Genomic DNA, 22,371 nt, shown 5'->3' with positions numbered 1-22,371 from the left:
GGATTAAAGATGAAAGCGTCTGCTAAATGCCCTAAATGTAAATGTAAAATGTAAATGTTCCAGTTAATAAAAGAGGACATGAGGCTACAAAGGGGGGAGGCAGAGGAGAGAAGAGCCCAGGGAAAGAATGGATAGGTTTTTCTCATTTTTGGAGCGTTTGGTGGACAAATAACTTATGTTCTTTTGTATTTAAAAGATTGTTTATTATTATTTACATATTTATTGAAACTAACTTATTTAACTAACTATTTAACTAACTTTTTTGATTAACTATTTATTAAAACCCTTACTAACTTTTTTGTATTCACTAATGTATTCGTATATAACTTGTAAAAAATATATACAACAATAAAACTATTTACAACAAACATTCATGTGACTATTTACAACAATTATTATAAAACTACTATAACAGGTCAGTTCAGCTGTCAGGGTTGCTAGGTGACAGGAGCAGCGCGTGGTCACGCAAGGTAAAGGGCGGTAACGGTTTGTTACGTAAACCAGAAATGCTCCGTAGGCTAGACCGTCCCATTTCTTCGGCCTTCGGAGTGTCCTTCGCGGTCTACAAAGGCCGCATCCTTCGAAGGACGCGGTCTACGAAGGATGCGTCCTATGAATTGGGACATGTTCACAAAGCGGCCTCACGTAAAACCTAAAATTATCAAACTTCTTCACGAACATTTTTAGCTTTCTTTGCATGAAAAATTATAATTTAAATCCACAAACAACATATGTGTAATCCAGGGCATATAAAGACTGGGACCAGAAAATAATTATTTTCTCTCCATTGACACCCATTCATATGTTTCGATCTCATAGGTCCCATGAGCTCTACCGGAAGAGGCGTGACTTCGCCACTCTATCTCCTTTCGTAAAGGAAGCTCATGAGGAACCTTTGCTAAAGGAGGGTTAAAGAAAGCATTGAGGCTCCTTTCCTAAGCATTTTTAGAATTCGAACCACCTTTCCTCCAAGCACTTCCGGGTCATCTCCATAGGAAAGGGAAGTACTTTTCGACCTCTCGTATTTTGTATTCTTTGTGGGTTTTTATCCACAACAGTATACATTTGTTAATAAACATGTCACCGTGCGGCCCAACTTTGGAAGAACAGCTTTCGTCCATAATGGATGTACTTGCGAAAGGTGCTGTATCTGAGATTAGCCAACTGCTCTTGGAAGGCTCGGCTACGATTCGCTTGCAATTAACTCGAAGCATGAAAGAAAACCAAGCGCTGAGGATGAGGATGAAGGTGATGAGGAGTGAGCTGTTTTCTTTGCGGATTCAAACGAGATCAAATGCATCGTGTGCGGCAAGTCGTTTTACCCTGGCTCGAGCCAACATCTGCAAACCACAGACTAAACCACAGACTAAACCACAGGGAGATGGTGAGTTGTGTCCCGGGCCGTGATGGGCGGAAAACAAGACGGTCCAGAGTTTCAGGGGTCACTATTAGTTGTTACATTTGAAGTAATTGGGAAAAGTTGATGATTCAAAATGAACAATGACGTAAGGTGACCAGATTTCTGAAATTAAAATCGGGGACATTTTAAATGCGGCGGTGAAAAATCCTTACATATTATCATTATGAAATAAAAAATTGGGACAAGTACTTTTTCATGTATTTTAACCAGCTTTTATTACACAAAAGGTCAGAGGCGACATTAGGGGGCGAAAAGTTAGGACAATTCTGTGGGCCAGTGACTGACACGGGCCCTGAAAAAATATTAGAACATTAGTTATGTTGTAGTGGACATTATGGACACAATTCCCCATACTGTGTGTTACATTTATTTCCCTTGATATATATTCCCTTATTATCCTTGTTATGCTTATCATCAGTCGTGCGTTCTGCACGACATGTTATTGTGTTCCAATATAAGGGACGCTGTCTCTTTAAGGAAGCGGACCTGTTTTGGTTGTGATGACAACGGCGCGGTTTGTTTATTCCGGTTTTGTGAGCAACAATAAATGACACGCCGTTGCGTTGTCAACGTGAGAAATCGCTTCTTTTATCAAATCACGATTTCCACAATGTTAATAAAAAAACATCATTAATGGATTTTAATAGAAAATCAAATTTATAATTAAACAAACACTTCATCAGTATGCAGAGTGTTTCCTGCATGTCTTCACAGTGTTATATTATCACAGCTCAGTGTCAGTAGATATTGTAAAGTTAGTATCGGACTATAAGATAATTGAAGCCTTCACAGGTAGAGGTGTGATTACAGAAACTGCACATGGTTGGCGTTGCCTGTGTGTGATGGTGGGACCCAGTGTGATATATTTTAATGGGGCCCAACATCCCTGGTGGCGCCCCTGCAAAAGGTTAATACATCAAAATATCAGCACCCACAAATATCATGCATCAGTAGTATCATGCAAAAAAATCTCTCTTCCAAAGTTAAGTGTCATGTGCAAAGACAGCTGCCAGACCAGTAGCTAGTAAATATCATCAAGATGTAATTAATAATAATTACCAAGTCAAAACATATAAAAAGATGTAAGACTCTCGTCTGTTCTCTTCTCCTTCAATGCTTTTCTTTTCTTCACCCTTCTTTCTTCTCTCCTTAGCTTCCCTCTGTTGTTTGCTTCTTTATTTCCGCCTTTCCACACTATTCTCTGCTCTTTTCCTCTTCTCTCCTTCACTCTGTTGTTTACTTCTTTATTTCTGCCTTTCCACACTATTCTCCTGCTCTTTTCATCTTCTCTCCTTCTCTGTTGTTTACTTATTTATTTCTTTATTATTCCTTTACTAAAAACCGTGATATATAAAACAGTGACCCAGGGCATCAGCTAATCAAATGGTCTGCATTTATAACTACTACAGTCATTGGTTACCCACACAGCCCAACACAAAAAACAGCTGCCTAACACACAGAACTATCAACCATTGACTTATTATTAATTAATTTATTTTTAATGAATAATATCATCATTATTATTATTATTTGAACAGTCTCAGGTCGCTATGCCTACAGGAAAAACATATGCTACCAAAGCAGTCTTCCACCTCCCGCTCTTCCAAAACAGAGCCACATACAATGTCATCACCTGGTAATCTCATGCTAACGTTAACATTACAGCTTCACTAATGACGGATATGAAAACATTGTCATGATCTAAACGTTCACTGACTTTTATAACGTTACGTTAGGTCTTCAGTTCAGATAAACAATCATACTTATTTTAACGTTACATCACTTCTCACATACACACACACACACACACACACAGCCAAGTCTACTGCCAATTCACACAAAATAAATAAGTTCATACACACCATTTATGAGACCGCTGATCTTCTCTTTTTCCTTTTTGGCGCCCCTAGATTGTTGTTGTTGACGCTGCTGCGTCTGGTCGTACGCCCTGATAACGTCTGTATGTCATACGACGTCTTCTCTGGTGATGCGTTAAATGACTACCGTAATAACTGGTGTTTGAGTCTGCGCGCATTTTTCCCCCATTCAGTGTAAAAATCGGGGACATTTCCGGGGACAGCTTTGACCGGGGACAGATCACCGAAAACGGGGACTGTCCCCGGAAATCGGGGACGTCTGGTCACCCTACGTTAGTCCCATTTCCTGCTCTTTGAATGGTCTTGGATGTAATGTATTCCTCAGTCATCCGGCCCGAAACACAAGGCGGTTGGAAATTCCACTCATGTTACAGCACACATGGATTCTAGGCTGACTGCTAGTTTCTACCTGGTGCTCTTTTGAAAAGCATGAAGACCAGGCCTTGATGAAACACGAGTCAAACTTGGAAGTTGCATTTCAAAGATGGAAACAGTCAAGAGCCAGACAGATGCCACATGAGCTGGTTCATAATCTCAAACATCGATTCATTCAAAAGCTATAAATGTTAGCTGATCAGCTTACAGGGAATGACACGTTGTCGCTTGTTATTGCCAAAATAGATTAATTACGCTTGTCTTGCATGTCATGTTATGCTCGCATCATTTTGCGCTGTTCGTTCAGTGTCCTCAACCTGGTCAACCGCTTGAGCTTTGAGTTGAGGGAGGGGGGATCCCAAACTCTGAATCTCTGTCTGCACTAGTACACATTTTGAACCTACATACATTTAAATAGTTTCTTTATTGTCTCCTTTTCTTCAAATAATTTCAAAACAATCACTTTCTGTCATTTTTTCCCCTCTGCAGAAAACTGCGATGACTTTGGAGACCGCAGCACACAGCGCGACACCACCTCAGAGAGTCTTTACGCCCCTGGCTCCTCCCACATGTCCAGTCACAGCGAGCAGCTGAGGATCCTGAGCGTCCATGGAAAAGGGGAGGGCCCACTGGTGCTGGACGGCCATGACACACTCTTCACCGCGTCTGAACGGGAGGCCTTGAACTCGCTGTCTGCAGACCACAGCGTGGTCAAGAGCCTGGAGCGCGGTGAGCAGCTGGTCCACCGTGAGGAGCTGACTGGGCAGGTTGGAAATCATCTTCTCATTCACCATCCAAAAGAGCTCTGCTACAACTCCAGCACAAACCCATAGAAAGCACACACCTTTATGATTCAATGTGTCGTTAGCGGGTATTGACAACTATTCTGTGCTAATGAAAGAATATGTCTTGTTTGTGTTTCCTTCTTTATGTGAAAAGCCACAGACCCAGACACCATTTTAATCAAGGATGAAGAGGATATTGGTGGAGGCATGCCTGCTGTAGGTTAGTAATACATATTGCATATAAAGCAAGCAAATAAACGACCTGGATCAACTGAGAATGTACTCTGCTGCTAAAAAAACCAGGACTAATTATACAGGTTGTAGTAGAATTATTGACATGTTCTTCATGGCAGACAGGTGTCAGGAATGTTGAGATCAGCTCTGATTCCCAATAGGGGTGTACCGATACATGTTTTCGCATTGAACCGAATCACTACGGATGTCACGGTAGTGATTCGGTAGCATTTCCACCCTCTGGTGGAAATGCACAATTTCTGTTTACTTTGCAGTTTCATAAATAAGACATTCAGAATTTTCTGTTTTATAACTGAGTCTGGAGTCTGGAGGTTAAGTGTAGTACTTATTGTTTACTGTTTAAATCTTAGATTACACAGTTCAGGCTGTTGCAGCTAGCTCAGGGGAGAGACTGTATGACACTAGGTGGTTCAACCTGAGACAATAAAAAAGAATTGCCTTCTGCATTATTGTTTTTTCTTTTCCCTTCATTGTACCGAACTCGTACCGAACTGTGATGTCTGAACCGAGGTATGAACTGATCCGCGACTTCATTGTGCCGTTTTATCCCATATAATATAATTCCCAATATAACTACAGTTTTGTTAAAACAAGTGATAGGAAAACAGATACCATGGGTTGTGTCTAGGGATGTAACAGTATGAAAATTTAACCTCACGGTTATTGTGGCCAAAATTATCCCGGTTTTCGGTATTATCGCGGTATTTTGAAATACCCAAAGTATGCCCATACTTCAGACTTAGTCCTCTTAGAAGGTAGGGATGGGCAACGATCGTCGAATAGTCAGACTCGCGTAGAATATCAATAATATAATATGATTATCGTTATTTATTACACGGCTCTTCTCAATGCTGTTGAACGCTCTGTTCACTTTCATGGGCCGTCACAACTTCTGCTGGTGAATAATTTTTTAATAATTCACCGTTGCTAAGCATATAATGACCGCTGTCAAGGAAAGTAAAAAAAACGACTTCTCTGCTGATCAAAACTACGACTGCTGGTAACAAATAAATTGTGGAAAAAAAAAAAAATTATAATAATCTTTTTTTGACGTGTCTAGTTCACCGTCATGCAGGCTGTGTTCAGTAAAATAAATAAATAAATAGCGATCTGTCTTCGGCGCATGTAGGCCTATCTGCCTAAGCCCACGTTGAAATAATTTTGATGTTGAATGTTGACGGGCAGTTGTTGAAATAAACAGATTGATTTCATACAAATCATAAAAGCCTCTCTCTCTGTCATTGTGTGTGCGTGTATCCGAGTTGCGGGCGTGTGTGGGGGGGGGGGGGGGGGTCTTGATTTTCGAATATTGAATAGTAATTTTGCCAGAAATGCACATTCCTATTAGAAGGCTGATGGATGTCTTGAGCGCTGTCATCTCCTCCTTCCGCCATGATTCCAACTTCAAGAAACTTAAAAACATTATGTGTAGCTCCCAAGTAGTACAAACGAGACCAGAGGTCTGTGTTCGAAAACAGGGTTTTAATTGGGTTCATAGAGAAAAATAATTAAAATGAATAAATACAATTGACAATATGCAAATGTAGGTTTTTACAACAACACATCCGGTGTTACATTTACACCAAAAAACACTGTGCAAATAATGAATTAACACAATTACATTCTGTCATTCTTTCCCTCTGTAGAATACTGCGATGACTTTGGAGACTGCAGCACACAACACGGCGCCACCTTGGATAATCTGCATGTGGACGCCCCTGGCTCCTCCCACATTTCAAATCACAAAAGGGAGCTGCGGATCCTGAGCGTCTATGGAAATGGGGAGGGCCCACTGACGGGGGATGGCCATGACAATCTCTTCACCGCGTTCAAACCGGAGGCTCTGAGCTCGCTGCCCGCGGTACACAGCGTGGGAAAGAGCCACATGAGGACCCACTCCGGGGAGAAGCCCTACAGGTGTGACCAATGCCTGAAGCGCTTCAGTAGGAGCTTTCAACTGAAGAGACAAATGAGGACTCACTCCGGGGAGAAGCCCTACAGTTGTGACTATTGCCTGAAGCGCTTCAGGGAAAGCTCCGGCCTGAAGGTCCACATGAGGACTCACTCCGAGGAGAAGCCCTACAGGTGTAACCAATGCGTGAAGCGCTTCAGGAGGAGTTCCCACCTGACGGTCCACATGAGGACTCACTCCGGGGAGAAGCCCTACAGGTGTAACCAATGCGTGAAGCGCTTCAGTTGGAATTCCGACCTGAAAGTCCACATGGGGACTCACTCCTTGGAGAAGCCCTACAGGTGTAACCAATGTGTGAAGCGCTTCAGTACGAGCACTCACCTGAAGAGACACGCGAGGACTCACTCCGGGGAGAAGCCCTGAAGGTGCACCACCAGCCTCAGTGACCCTAGCAATTTGCGTTGGCACATGCTCAAGCACAGAGGCAATGGGGTGCTTTGACACGGGCAATGGGACCTTTTAATTCACACCTGTATCCTGTTTTTGTTTAAATTTGTCTGCTGTAGTTATTTTTTATTCATGATTATAGACGCTTTCCAACTTTTCGTTCGTTTCGTTTACTCTTTTATTGTTGTAAATAATTGATTTCTGTGTGAAGGTGAGGGGTATTGACCAACGTGGAGATTTTAGGATTGGCCAGAGGAGAGACCAAGTTGAATTGCAATACACTGTGGGTGAAGTGGACTTGGCTGCAAGACAATTAAAGGAATCTACAACAAAAAAGTCACTAGATTGGCCAAAGTATCAGACTTGGTGGCTACAGTTGCAATGCAAACTATAACACCACCTTTCTTTTAGAGAGGATGGGAGGTATATCTAGGTTCAAGGAGAATGTTTAGAAATCCCTTTCAATTGGCTACATACAATATACAATTGTATATTATAATTAGGTCATGCATGCAACGCTCATTGTAGCTGCCAGCAGAAACGGTTGCATAATTTTGGATATTATCAGAATATTTTTAAGTTACATAAAATAATATTTTTAAAGGTCCCATAGCATGCTACTTTATGGATGCTTCAATATAGATATTAATTGGCCCCAAATGCAGTGTTTGAAGCCGTTTTCGAAATTCAGCCGTGCTGCAGAATTACTGCAACTACGAGCCAGTCGCACATTGAGCTTTCCCCAAACGCACCATTTCGGTGTCTGTAGTTTTAATGCAAATGAGGAGAGAGGTGGTTCAAGGTGGAGGGTGGGGGTGTGGCCCTGAGCAGCTTGCTGCCACGGTTCCATGTGCTCCGATTACAGTGGATGTATCGCAATGGCGAGGCGCACATAGCCTTTGGCAGTGTTCTGTAAATATTCTAGAACACTCCGGGTGCTCCTCTACATCTAAATAATATATTATACATGGATATCTATCAAGTAATATGTATTATTACGACCAAAAGCTGGGCCTCCAGAAGATATTATGAATCACAAACGAGTACGTTGGGTTCTCTGACCCTCTGGTTCTTCCACGTCCACATCAATCTGAAGTAGACTGAACCACGACATGGAGAAGAAAGGGTTTGTTGAGCGCGGTTGTCTCCCGCTGGAGCCTCGCTGCCGAGGGACCACCTTCTCGGCAGTGGTCAGCGCTTAGGCACCACTGCCTCCTGCAGCGGGCAGCGCCGACACGGTGGTCCCTCGGCAGCGGGAAGAGGGGCTCAAGCAGGAGATATTTGCGGGCAACAATCCCTTTCTCCTCCATGTCGTGGTTCATGTACTTCAGGGAGTCAAAGCCAAAGTTCCTTTCCCCCAATTCCTTCTCAAACATGTCTGAGATAACGCCCACTACAAGTCTCGTTGTGGAAATACCAGAAACGAGAGTCCGACGTGTTATGTGCCATAACAGGGTTCCCGCGGATCCTTAAAAAGTCTTAAGTCTTAAATTCATAAATCGAAAAATAAGGCCTTAAATAGCATTAAAAATTCTTAAATCCATCTTTCAAAAGTCTTAAAAATGTTTACACATGGTAAGTAGGATTTTATGATTGTAATTAGTCTCAAATCTAAGAAAGAATGCTTAACATTTTTTATATATATAAATTAGGGCTGTAACGATACGCGTATCGAAACCGAAATCGCGACACTCAAAGCCAAGGGAAAGTGAAGGGAAAAGAAACTAGAACTGCAAGCAGTTATGCAGGGGTCCAAGAAGTGTGCATTTCGCCGGCACAACGCGACAAGAAATGTGCGTTTCGCCGGCACAACGCGAAGCAAGTATTCAAAACGCTACCGTGAACAACATGTGGATATAAAGGTTTTGACTGTGGGAGCTTCGGTGTGGGAGTTATAGCCTAAAACGCGTTTTCAGAACATTCCATGGCCAAATAGGAGATAGACATTGTCGTCGTTTTTTGGCGCCGCCCTGTGGCGAAATTTTCCAAAGAGAATTATCCTTTGCCAAATAACTCCCGCCCACATTAATAATTCTTGGCCATATTTTCTATATAGACTCGGGTTTGCCCCTTGATGGTTTCCTTATAGTTTGAAGAACATTCCTTGGGCCAATTAGAAGATATACAATTTCCTCGTTTATTGCGCCCCCTAATGGCGAAAAATTCCTGATTTTTTATCGAACGACAGTAAGGTTAGCACCAACATGTGTGTAAAATTTGGACTTGATCCGATGTCTAATTTTGGATTTCTTTGGATTTTTGATTTTCCACGTTTAATTTAGCTAATAAACCAATATTCAAAACGCTACCGTTTCGTCGTCGAAGGTCTGATCAAAAACGTGTTATTATTTAAATTGTTGTGTGCGTCTGAAGATGTCGTGTGCAAAGTTTGGTGTCAATTGGTCAAGATATGTGGGAGGAGTAGCGAAAAAACAGTTTTGCGGTTTTCGCGATTTTGCAAAAAAAAATTATAGACGCAAATGGGCGTGGCCTAGGCCAAAAGATGCAGCAGACTCCAGTGAATATGTGCGTACAAGTTTTTGACTGTGGGAGGTTCGGTGTGGGAGTTATAGCCCCGAACGCGTATTCCCTTGGTATAGCGCCACCTAGTGGCCGGCGTGTCTGGATTTTGTCGTCTGCCTAGAACTCAGGGACCTGGATCTAGTCATGCAATTGGCGTGTCGTCACCATTTACGGTTTGGGCTGTGGGCCCACTTCTAGGGGGGAATAATAATAATAATAATAAAAAAAATCCTTACAAAAACAATAGGGATCCAACCTGTTGGCTTGGACCCCTAAAAACAATAATGCAGAAGGCAATTCTTTTTTATTGTCTCAGGTTGTACCACCTAGTGTCATACAGTCTCTCCCCTGAGCTAGCTGCAACAGCCTGAACTGTGTAATCGAAGATTTAAACAGTAAACAATAGGGCTAGCCTGTAACGATACGAGTATCGAAATCGCGACACTCAAAGCCAAGAACCTGTTTCGCGGTTTGAGAAGGCAGAAGCGCGATACGCCCTTTCTAACTCTCCGGTCAAATTGTCCGATTGAAATTTGCTAATAATTTGTCTAAATAATAGTCTGCTGACAGCGCCCCCTCTTATCGATGCCGTAAGTTTGCGACGAGATGCCCAGTGATGACCGCTCTCCGTGGCTACGGAGGATTTAATTTCTCCACAGCCGTCGAAGTCCTCATATGCGATATGAACTACTTTATCCAGAGTGGGCCAAGCGCGAAAAGAATTGCCTGTGTGATCCTGTCTTTATTGTTTTGTGTGATTTGACCGGAAGTTTGTCTGCTTATAGTTCGGAATGAAGCGGCCACCGATTATTGACAGGATGGGTACTTTATTCTACCGGACTCGTTCGCTTCTTCACTAGACACACACGCTACCGCTCGCTCTCCTCGCTCGTCCACTCACTCGCTGACGTCACTCACACACACACATACGCACACTACCATTCTCGCGCACACACATACGCTACTCGTAACCTCGTTATTGCGATGTTCATGTTAGATGTTCATGTTTTTTCCCATCTATTGAAAGTTAGGCTATTAAACATTTTTCATTCTATACGGCCTGATTAGGTCATTATTTAAGCTTCATAGCCTAATAAGAAGCGCCAATAGGATATTTGACTAAACCTCCAAACTGTTAAGGGAGGTACGTAACGTGGGGACCCAAGTGCAGACACAGACTGAGGCGGGGTAAAGGGAAACGGGGTTTATTGATTGGCAGGCGGGTAGTCGGACAGGCGAGGGGGTCTGGTAACGGGCGGGCAGTCAGGCAGGCAGGGGCTCGGCGGTAGGCAGGTAGTCAGGCAGGCGGGAATCCGGCAACGGGCAGGCAGTCAGGTAGGCGGGGGCTCGGCGGTAGGCGCAGGCCCGGTTCTACGGGGGTGCATAAGCATGCATTACACCCCCAAAAAAAATGTTTGCACCCTCAATTGAAAAAGAAAATAATAATAAAAAATATTATTTTTTTTATAAATATGATAAAAATAATAAAATACTTGCTCACAAAACAAATTGTAATGAAACCTGTGACAATTTCCATTAAATACCGTTGAGATATCAGCATCCAACATGACTGACTGTTCACCAAACTGACAAAATCACTCCGCATTTATGTATGGTGTTTTGTTTATATGTTGCTTGGCAACAGTCCGCTCAGTGGGGATCTATTTTTGTTGCCGGAAGCAATTTCATTCGTTTATATGATTAAATAAACAAATCGAAATCTATTGTCAATTATTATTATTAACAATAGCAATAATAATAATAATAGCAATATCACACTCGAGGTCGCAATGTTGTCGCTCTATATCAGCGCTGCTGTGATTGGCCGCCGGCCGGCATCGTGTGCAAAATGCACGCACCCATATAGTACATCTATGGTGCGCACGGTAGTGACGTTGAACTTCTTCGGCAGCAACAGTTATATATCCGTTGGATATCCGTTGGATATCCAATACATGTATTAAATGTATTATGTTCATAAGAACCCATATTTATTTGTATTGCATTTATTTACAATCGTGTTAACTTTAAGAGTATGATTACTTTTTGTTCAAAGTTCAAAGTCTGAAAGTGTTCTTTCCTTGTTCATCTAAAATCTGTTTTATTTTTAAGTGGCAATGTACAATTATTTGTTATGTCAAATATCCTGCCACAATTTATAAAAAATAAACGTTATTTTTGAATTGCAGTCACATGTTTTTTTTTTTGTGTAGAATTCTGTTCTTTTTTACACCTCAAAAACCTATCTCATATTCAAAGCTATCTAAGATATCAATAAGCTAATGTTGCAGCTGAAATGTTCTCCACATCACAAGACATGATATGATACCATCTTTTAAGCACAGTAATTGTTTGTTGTCCCAACATGTCAGTAGAACTACGCAGAAGTGCTTGTCTATGGTAGGAAAAGCCTGTGTGTAAAAAAGCGAAGTCTGAACTGAAGCTGGGTAGCTGGTTTTAGTATAGTACTGGTGCACCCCCTGTAATCTCAGATGCACCCCAAGGCATTCTGTTCTGGAACCGGGCCTGGGTAGGCGGGTAGTCAGGCAGGCGGAAACTCGGCAACAGGAGGTCAGGATATAAACGGAGAACTAGAGACGAAGGGCAAAGGGTTACTGGAGGACAGAGGACAACGGGCTAGGCAAGAGATAGGCTACTGCTGGTAGGTACGTTACTAACTGGGTAGTGATAAACGACGAACTGGCGCCGGCAGACTGGAGATCTCCGGCTTAAGTAGAGGACGTTTGATGAAGATGGCGAGCAGGTGTGCAGAGGAAATGAGGCCCAGTGGCACCAGGCGGCCACTAGATGGTGGTGTTGGACCGTGTGACAGGCCGTGGCGTGACACAAACTAGTTGAGGGTTTTTGCTCCAACTACAATCTTTGGTTATTTATTTATTAATTTAGCTATACTTTAATAGTATTCTTTCTGTTCAAATCTGTTCGGTGTTCCAAATGATTTGTTATTAAATGTGGCATCAAGTTAATTGTTATATAAGTGTTGTTGAAATAAAATGCTTTTTAAATTTAAAAAAATCCTGGGATGTATCGAACCGTGGGTCAAAAATCGTGATACAAACCGAATCGTGAGTTGGTGTATCGTTACAGCCCTAATATTTATTTCTTATTGCTTATGTTTGTTTATTTATTTATTTATTTATGTATTTATTTTTTTCCACAATGTCTTGCTTTTTAAAAAATGTATGATGACTATATGCTCTGTAAGGTGACCTTGGGTGCCTTGAAAGGCGCCTCTAAATTAAATGTATTATTATTATTATTATTATAAATGAATAGCAGTAATGTTGCGCAATCACGAGAGCGGAACCAACAAAACATTTGTTTTGAGGCCGTGACTCAGATGCACGTCGTTCAGGTGCGCAAGAGGTCATTTTTGTTTCTGTCCAAAAAGCCTACTGATAGTGGAAATATGTTCAAATACATTTTTCCACTAGTGTTTATTGTGTCGTTGGTCTTAAATTTCCTTTCAAGTGGCATTAAAAAAGTCTTAAAAAGTCTTAAATTTAACTTTCATTAAGCTGTAGGAACCAGCACCAACAGCAGGCCGGTTATCCAAATAACAAAGAAGTGTACCATACTTGCGTTTCAGTATGTGTAATCACACACACACACACACACACACACACACACACACACACACACACACACACACACACACACACACACACACACACACACACACACACACACACACACACACACACACACACACACACACACGGCGCTCTCACGGGCGTATCTCATTGGCGGGCTACATTTTCTGGGCTGGCGAGGCAGAGGAAGGAGAGGTTGCATCTCCCCTTATGACGACACACCGGGAAAATTCCAAAACGGCACGTCTGAGCTTCGTTTCTTCAAAGGCGGAGCAGAATGCCTAGTGGTCGTTTTACACCCAACAAAATTTCTAGCTACTGGGGGAGCATAGGTAGGCTGGGGGATCTCATATTAATGTTAGAAAACCTCAAAGTAAAATTTTCATGACATGGGATCTTTAATAAGAATGACACCACATTTAAATATATCATATATTTATCTGCATTTCTTATATTTTGCAATATGTTTACAAGCGGACCCGTTTATGCAATGTATAGCGGAACTCGATCCAAGCCAATCAAATCAAAACTTTGTCGCATTGTCTATTAGTTTAACTCTTCCATTTATTTGTTTCCAACGTTTTTTTTAAAATGGTGTGCAGGTTTACATTGTTTACTCCATTTAGACTGTTCAAATCCCTTCACTTGATTTAAGCCATCTAACATTTCTTTACGTCTTGAACTAGGTTGCTTTATTAAAACAAATTTCCTACCTCACTTTTCACGAAAGCATTTACCACATTTTCTGAAAGAAATGCATTTTCTAGTGCGTTTCATGGCAAATCATCTAAAGACATGCAGGATGGTTGGAATCGCTGAGGGAAGATGCGGAATAACTCCTATAAAAGCAGTAGGCATAACCCATAGGGTTAGGGCGTGACTGGGCTCTGGTAGAGCCCAGTCACGCCCCTTCCGTTAGAGCCCATGGGACCTATAAGATCGAAAAATATGAATGGGTTTCAATGGAGAAAAGGTAATTATATTCTGGTCCCAGTCTTTATATGCTCCGGATTATATGTTGTTCGTGGATTTAAACGATCATTTTTCAGCCAAAGAAAACTAAACATTTTCGTGAAGAATTTTGGTTAGGTTTTTTCCAAGGGGAGGATGAAAACATCAGAAGAGGTGAAAACCATTGTAAATTGGGGCATGTGGAGAGTTTTCAGTAATGCCGATGGGGAGATTGACGGTCTTGTCCACGCCAGCGTGACGGCACATACAAGACATAGTCTTTCTCAGTTTTTTTTCTCTACAGCCTTTAACTGAACAATTACACAATAAACAATCAAACTCTTGACATGAAAAATTAAAATTTAAATCCACAAACATCATATGTGTAATCCGGGGCATATAAAGACTGAGATCAGAGGATAATTACTTTCTCTCAATTGAAACGATATATTGATGCACTTCTTAAGACAAATGTACTTATTGTAAGTCGCTTTGGATAAAAGCGTCTGCTTAATGCCCTAAATGTAAATGTAAATGTAAATGAAACCCATTCATATTTTTCGACTCTACCGGAAAGGGCGTGACTTCGCCACTATAGGTCCATGACGTCCAGACTTTTCCCGGGAAGAAGATTCCTGCGCCCGGGAGTTTGCAAACCATTTCAGGTTTTGTTGATAGCTAATGCAAATGGTTATAAGCCTTAATATTTCAAACCTCTCGTATCTTGTTATAGTATTAAATTTTTTTTTTGTTATCCACAATAGGGTAACATGTTGATAATCATGTCGCCGTGCCCTTTGGAAGAACAGCTTTCGTCCATAATGGACGTACTTGCGAAAGCTGCCGTATCAGAAATTAGCCAACTGTTCTCGGAAGGCTCGGCTACCCTTCGATTACAAATAACTCAGAGCCTGAAAGAAAACCAAGCGCTGAGGAAGAGGATGAAGGTGATGAGGAGTATGCTGTTTTCTTTGCAGATTCAAACGAGATCATATGCATCGTGTGCGGCAAGTCGTTTTACCCTGGCTCGAGACAACATCTGCAAACCACAGACTAAACCACAGGGCGATGGTGAGTTGTGTCCCGGGCCGTGATGGGTGGAAAACAAGACGGTTCAGGGGTCACTATTAGTTGTTACATTTGAAGTAATTGGGAAAAGTTGATGATTCAAAATGAACAATGTATAATGACGTTAGTCCCATTTCCTGCTCTTTGAATGGTCTTGGATGTAATGTATTCCTCAGTCATCCGGCCCGAAACACAAGGCGGTTGGAAATCCACTCATGTTACAGCACCCATGGATTCTAGGCTGACTGCTAGTTTCTACCTGGAGCTCTTTTGAAAAGCATGAAGGTCAGGCCTTGATGAAACACGAGTCAAACTTGGTAGTTGCATTTCAAAGATGGAAACAGTCAAGAGCCAAGAATGGTTTCCAGACAGATGCCACATGAGCTGGTTCATAATCTCAAACATTGATTCATTTAAAACCTATAAATGTTAGCTGATCAGTTTACAGGGAATGACACGTAGTCGCTTGTTATTGCCAAAATAGATTAATTACGGTTGTCTTGAATGTCATCTTATGCTCGTATCATTTTGCGCTGGTGTTCGTTTCATTGTCCTCCACCTGGTCAACCGCTTGAGCTTTGAGTTGAGGGAATCTGTGTCTGCACTAGTGCACGTTTTGAACCCTCTGTGTGTTACATACATTGAAATAGTTTCTTTATTGTCTCCTTTTCTGCAAATAATGTTTCGAAACAATCACTTTCTGTCATTTTTCCCCCTCTCTTCAGAGCACTGCGATGTCTTTGGAGACCGCAGCACACAGCGCGGCGCCACCTCAGAGAGTCTTTACGCCCCTGGCTCCTCCCACATGTCCAGTCACAGCGAGGAGCTGAGGATCCTGAGCGTCCACGGAAAAGGGGAGGGCCCACTGGCGCTGGACGGCCATGACACACTCTTCACCGCGTCTGAACGGGAGGCCTTGAACTCGCTGTCTGCAGACCACAGCGTGGTCAAGAGCCTGGAGCGCGGTGAGCAGCTGGTCCACCGTGAGGAGCTGACTGTGCAGGTTGGATATCATCTTCTCATTCACCATCCAAATGAGAGGCTTCCTCTGCTACAACTCCAACGCATACCCATAGAAAGCACACACCTTTATGATTCAATGTGTCGTTAGCGGGGATTGACAACTATTCTGTGCTAATGAAAGAACATGTCTTGTGTGTGTTTCCTTCTTTATGTGAAAAGCAACAGACCCCAGACACCATTTTAATCAAGGATGAAGAGGATATTGGTGGAGGCATGCCTGCTGTAGGTTAGTAATACATATTGCATATAAAGCAAGAAAGAAAATGACCTGGATCAACTGAGAATGTACTCTGCTGCTAAAAAAACAAGGACTGATTATACAGGTTATAGTAGAATTATTGACATGTTCTTCATGGCAGACCGGTGTCAGGAATGTTGAGATCAGCTCTGATTCCCAATAGGGGTGTAACGATACATGTTTTCGTATTGAACCAAATCAGTACGGATGTCACGGTTCGGTGCATAGATTTACACAGAGAATACACGGTATAAAATTAAATAAAACTGGCGTGCAAATAAATGAATGTAATGCCAAACTATTGTTAGATACGCGATCTTAAGGGACAACTGAGACGCCTGAAAGGGTGCCGGCAAGTTCGAGCTACACACGCCATCCGTGGATTGGGCGACAGAATCGCACACCCCCCCCCCCACCATAAGGGTACTGTCGGCAGTGGAAACGTGAGCCGTAACTGAGCTGCGCCGAAACGCACCTTCACTACTCCACCAAGCCACACCGAACCGACCCGCACCCTCCGGTGGGAATGCGCCATTTCTGTGTACTTTGCAGTTTCATAAATAAGACATACTGAAATTTCTGTTTTATAACTGAGTCTGGAGTCTGGAGGTGAAGTGTGGTACTTATTGTTTACTAGGGCTGTAACGATACACCAACTCACGATTCGGTTTGTATCACGATTTTTGTCCCACGGTTCGATACATCCCACCATTTTATTTAAACCTCACTTGTGTAACAATTAACTTAATGTAACATTTAATAACAAATCATTTGGAACACTGAACATTTGAACAGAGTGAATACTATTAAAGTATAGCTAAATTAATGAATAAATAACCAAAGATTGCATTTGGATGATTGGAGGTAGGCAAAAACCCTCAACTAGTTTGGTTGGTTTAGTCCAATATCCTATTGGCGCTTCTTATTAGGCTATGTAGCTTAAATAATGACATAATCAGGCCGTATGGAATGCAACATGTTTAATAGCCTAACTTTCAATAGATGGAAAAAAACATGGACGTCTAACATGAACATCGCAATAACGAGGCATGTGTTACGAGGTGTGTGTGTGTGTGTGTGTGTGTGTGTGTGTGTGTGTGTGGTCAGCGAGTGAGTGGACGAGCGAGGTGAGTGGACTTGCGAGGAGAGCGAGCGGTAGCGTGTGTGTCTAGTGAAGAAGCAAACGAGTCCGGTAGAATAAAGTATCCATCCTGTCGTCTAATCAGTGGCCGCTTCCTTCCGACCTATAAGCAGACAAACTGCCGGTCAAATTACACAAAAAAAAATTGCGCTTGGCCCACTCTGGATAAATGTCATACATATCGCATATTAGGACCTTGACAGCTGTGGAGAAATGCAATCCTCCGCAGCCACGGAGAGCTGTCATCATAGAGGGGGCATCTCGTCGCATACTTACGGCATCGATAAGAGGGGGCGGTCTCAGCAGACTATTATTTAGACAAATTATAAGCAAATTTCAATCTGACAATTTGACCGGAGAGTTAGAAAGGGCGTATCGCGCTTCGGCCTTCTCACACCGCGAGACAGGTTCTTGGCTTTGAATGTCGCGATTTTGGTTTCGATACGCGTATCGTTACAGCCCTATTGTTTACTGTTTAAATCTTCGATTACACAGTTCAGGCTGTTGCAGCTAGCTCAGGGGAGAGACTGTATGACACTAGGTGGTTCAACCTGAGACAATAAAAAAGAATTGCCTTCTGCATTATTGTTTTTTCTTTTCCCTTCATTATCCGCTATGTAAATTTCATTTATTATTATTATTATTATTATTATTACCAAACTCGTACCGAACTGTGATGTCTGAACCGAGGTATGAACTGATCCGTGACTTCATTGTGCCGTTATATCCCATATAATATAATTCCCAATATAACTACAGTTTTGTTAAAACAAGTGATAGGAAAACAGATACCATGGGTTGTGTCTAGTGATGTAACGGTAGGAAAATTTAACCTCACGGTTATTGTGGCCAAAATTATCCCGGTTTTCGGTATTATCGCGGTATTTTTAAATTCCCAAAGTATGCCCATACTTCAGACTTAGTCCTCTTAGAAGGTAGGGATGGGCAACGATCGTCGAATAGTCAGACTCGCGTAGAATATCAATAATATAATATGACTATAGTTATTTATTACACAGCTCTTCTCAATGCTGTTGAACGCTCTGTTCACTTGCATGGGCCGTCACAACTTCTGGTGGTGAATATTTTTTTAATAATTCACCGCTGCTAAGCATATAATGACCGCTGTCAAGGAAGGTAAAAAAAACGACTTCTCTGCTGATCAAAACTACGACTGCTGGTAACAAATAAATTGTAAAAAAAAAAAAAATGAATTGTCTTTTCTTGACGTGTCTAGTTCACCGTCATGCAGGCTGTGTTCAGTAAAATAAATAAATAAATAGCGATCTGTCTTCGGCGCATGTAGGCCTATCTGCCTAAGCCCACGTTGAAATAATTTTGATGTTGAATGTTGACGGGCAGTTGTTGAAATAAACAGATTGATTTCATACAAATCATAAAAGCCTCTCACTCTGTCATTGTGTGTATCTGAGTTGCGTGCGTGTGTGGGGGGGGGGTCTTGATTTTCGAATATTGAATAGTAATTTTTAGGGGTGTGAATCTTTGGCTTCAGACGATTCGATTCCATTAACGATTCAGTAGTTGGCGATTCGATTCAAGGACAATTCTATTTTTTTTGGAACGATTCGATTCTGTAAACCACGATTCGATTCAGTAACTTTGAACCAAAATTCTATATCCGTGAAATAAACATGCAATAATGTGACACCCCTTGTCAATTTTACCATTATTGTTTGCGATGCCAAAATGCTTCCACACTTTGGATTTCAAGTTTGCTGATGCATTAACAATCATTTAGGCCTAAAACGCCTGCTAAAAAGGCCTTTTATGCCTTGCAAACCCCCCCTCAAAACCTGAGGGTTTTCAGAACAATATTCAAAATGTGTCGACGCCTACTAAAGCCTTAATTTCTCAGGCTCTATAGCAGATAATAACATGAGGTAAAAGGCATTTGAGAGATTAATTATTTGGCTTTCAACTTGACTTGCTTGGCCATAAACTTCAACTGCATATTTTTAAAAAATCAATAAACATCCAAAACATCAGGATCATTTTGAAAATCAATACAGATCTGCTTTTATTTCATACTTTTGAGGTACCAAAGTGACAAATGATAGACACTGAAACACAGATATAGAACAAAACCAAAACAAACCAGAGGGTTACTTATTCTTTACCTGATAATTTCATTTTAATTAATGTTCATTTTCTTTGTTGTATTATTTTGATGGATTAAAGCGTCTTGAGAAACCATATAATCATAACTTGGTGGTGAGGGCACAGATTTACAGAACAGTACAGTCTCAAGTCTAAACACAACTCATAATTTACGGTCGAGTGCTGCGGTAATGCTTTCCAAAGCATTACCGATATATCATTTAGGATATCATTTAAATCTGGTCCTGTGTCATCCTGCATAATTTCATTAAAATCCGAATTAATTACTTCGTCAATATCACTTCCCTCACTTGAGTCAGCCATGACGGATCGCTCGCTGTGTTTACAATTTCGAACCAAAACATTCTCTGCGTGTATGTTTATTTCGACCAATCACAGAGCATTTTATTAGTCGGTCAAAAGTACCTAATCATCTCTGTCACTCACCCCAAGAGTATTTCAGCCAATCACAGTGCATATTATTGGCCACGTGCCTCGGAAAAGACGACACCGCTCCAAATGACACAGACGCGTTTGCCGGCATTAATGGTAAATACACATTGATGCGTGATCCGGTCTTAAAGGTAAACACGCACACATGCGTGATCCGGTCTGAATGGGTTAACAATCTCGCTGCCGCTCTCTGCCATGTTTGAAATGCACCAGTAGAGGGTGAGGGAGAAAAAAAACTCTCGTGGGACTTCCTTGCAAGCTGACTAGCTGATGACAGAGTTACGGATTACCGAGCTGCACTTCACAAAATAAATGTGTAAACTAAGTCTTAAAACATTAATCATAATCGATTCATACGATTTAAAGCATTTATATCGATTATTGGCGATTCATTCTATTTATTTATTTTAGCAGATCGATTTAGTTGAATCGGTAGGACTGAAAATCGATTCATCGATGCATCGCATGAATCGTTGCACCCCTAGTAATTTTGCCGGAAATGCACATTCCTATTAGAAGGCTGATGGATGTCTTGAGCGCTGTCGTCTCCTCCTTCCGCCATGATTCCAACTTCAAGAAACTTAAAAACATTATGTGTAGCTCCCAAGTAGTACACACGAGACCAGAGGTCTTGGTTGGGAAAACAGGGTTTTATTTTCCAGGTCGAACCAACCCGTGAGAACTGGGTTTAAAGAGAAAAATAATTAAAATGAATAAATACAATTGCGAATATGAAAAATTAGATTTTTACAGCAGCACATCAGGTGTTACATTTACACCAAAAAACACTGCAAATAATGAATTAACACAATTACATTCTGTCATTCTTTCCCTCTGTAGAAGACTGCGATGACTTTGGAGACTGCAGCACACAACACGGCGCCACCTTGGATAATCTGCACTCCCCTGGCTCCTCCCAAATGTCAAGTAACAACAGGGAGCTGCGGATTCTGAGCGTCTATGGAAATGGGGAGGGCCCACTGACGGGGGATGGCCATGACAACCTCTTCACCGCGTTCAAACCGGAGGCTCTGAGCTCGCTGCCCGCGGTACACAGCGTGGGAAAGAGCCTGGAGCGCAGCGAGCAGCTGGTCCACCGTGAGGAGCTGACTGGGCATCGGGGCGGCGGGAAGGACCAGCCCGGTGTGTTGCCTGGCAAGGGTTTCCCCGACAATACCAATATGACCAACCACATGCGTACCCACTCCGGGGAGAAGCCCTACAGGTGTGACCAATGCGTGAAGCACTTCAGTACGAGCTCTCTCCTGAAGACCCACATGAGGACCCACTCCGGGGAGAAGCCCTACAGGTGTGACCAATGCGTGAAGTGCTTCAGTACGAGCTCTCACCTGAAGGTCCACATGAGTACTCACTCCGGGGAGAAGCCCTACAGGTGTGACCAATGCGTGAAGCGCTTCGGTCGTAGTTACATCCTGAAGGTCCACATGAGGATTCACTCCGGGGAGAAGCCCTACAGGTGTAACCAATGCGTGAAGCGCTTCATTTCGAGCTCTCACCTGAAGGTCCACATGAGGACTCACTCCGGGGAGAAGCCCTACAGGTGCGACCAATGCGTGTAGCGCTTCAGTACGAGCTCTCTCCTGAAGACCCACATGAGGACCCACTCTGGAGAGAAGCCCTACAGGTGTGACCAATGCGTGAAGGGCTTCATTTCGAGCTCTCTCCTGAAGAGACACATGAGGACTCAATCCGGGGAGAAGCCCTACAGGTGTAACCAATGCGTGAAGTGCTTCAGTCAGAGCACTCACCTGAAGATCCACATGAGGACTCACTCCGGGGAGAAGCCCTACAGGTGTAACCAATGCGTGAAGCGCTTCAGTCGGAATTCCAGCCTGAAGGTCCACATGAGGACTTACTCCAGGGAGAAGCCCTGAAGGTGCAACGCCAGCCTCAGTGACCCTAGCAATTTGCGTTGGCACATGCTCAAGCACAGAGGCAATGGGGTGCTTTGACACGGGCAATGGGACCTTTTAATTCACACCTGTATCCTGTTTTTGTTTAAATTTGTCTGCTGTAGTTATTTTTTATTCATGATTATAGACGCTTTCCAACTTTTCGTTCGTTTAGTTTACTCTTTTATTGTTGTAAGCAATTGATTTCTGTGTGAAGGCGAGGGGTATTTATTGACCAACGTGGCGATTTTAGGATTG

General features: G+C 42.3%; 1 pseudogene; it reads left to right on the top strand.

The window, feature by feature from the left end:
- Positions 1 to 874: 874 nt before the first annotated feature.
- LOC115547109 (zinc finger protein 431-like) lies at positions 875 to 22,278 on the top strand (annotated as a pseudogene).
- The last annotated feature ends 93 nt before the right edge of the window (positions 22,279 to 22,371 follow it).

Source organism: Gadus morhua, chromosome 7 (genome assembly GCF_902167405.1).
Source record: "Gadus morhua chromosome 7, gadMor3.0, whole genome shotgun sequence".
Lineage (NCBI taxonomy): Eukaryota > Metazoa > Chordata > Actinopteri > Gadiformes > Gadidae > Gadus > Gadus morhua.
Note: the sequence above shows the minus strand (reverse complement) of the source record. Positions and strands in the feature narration are given on the sequence as shown.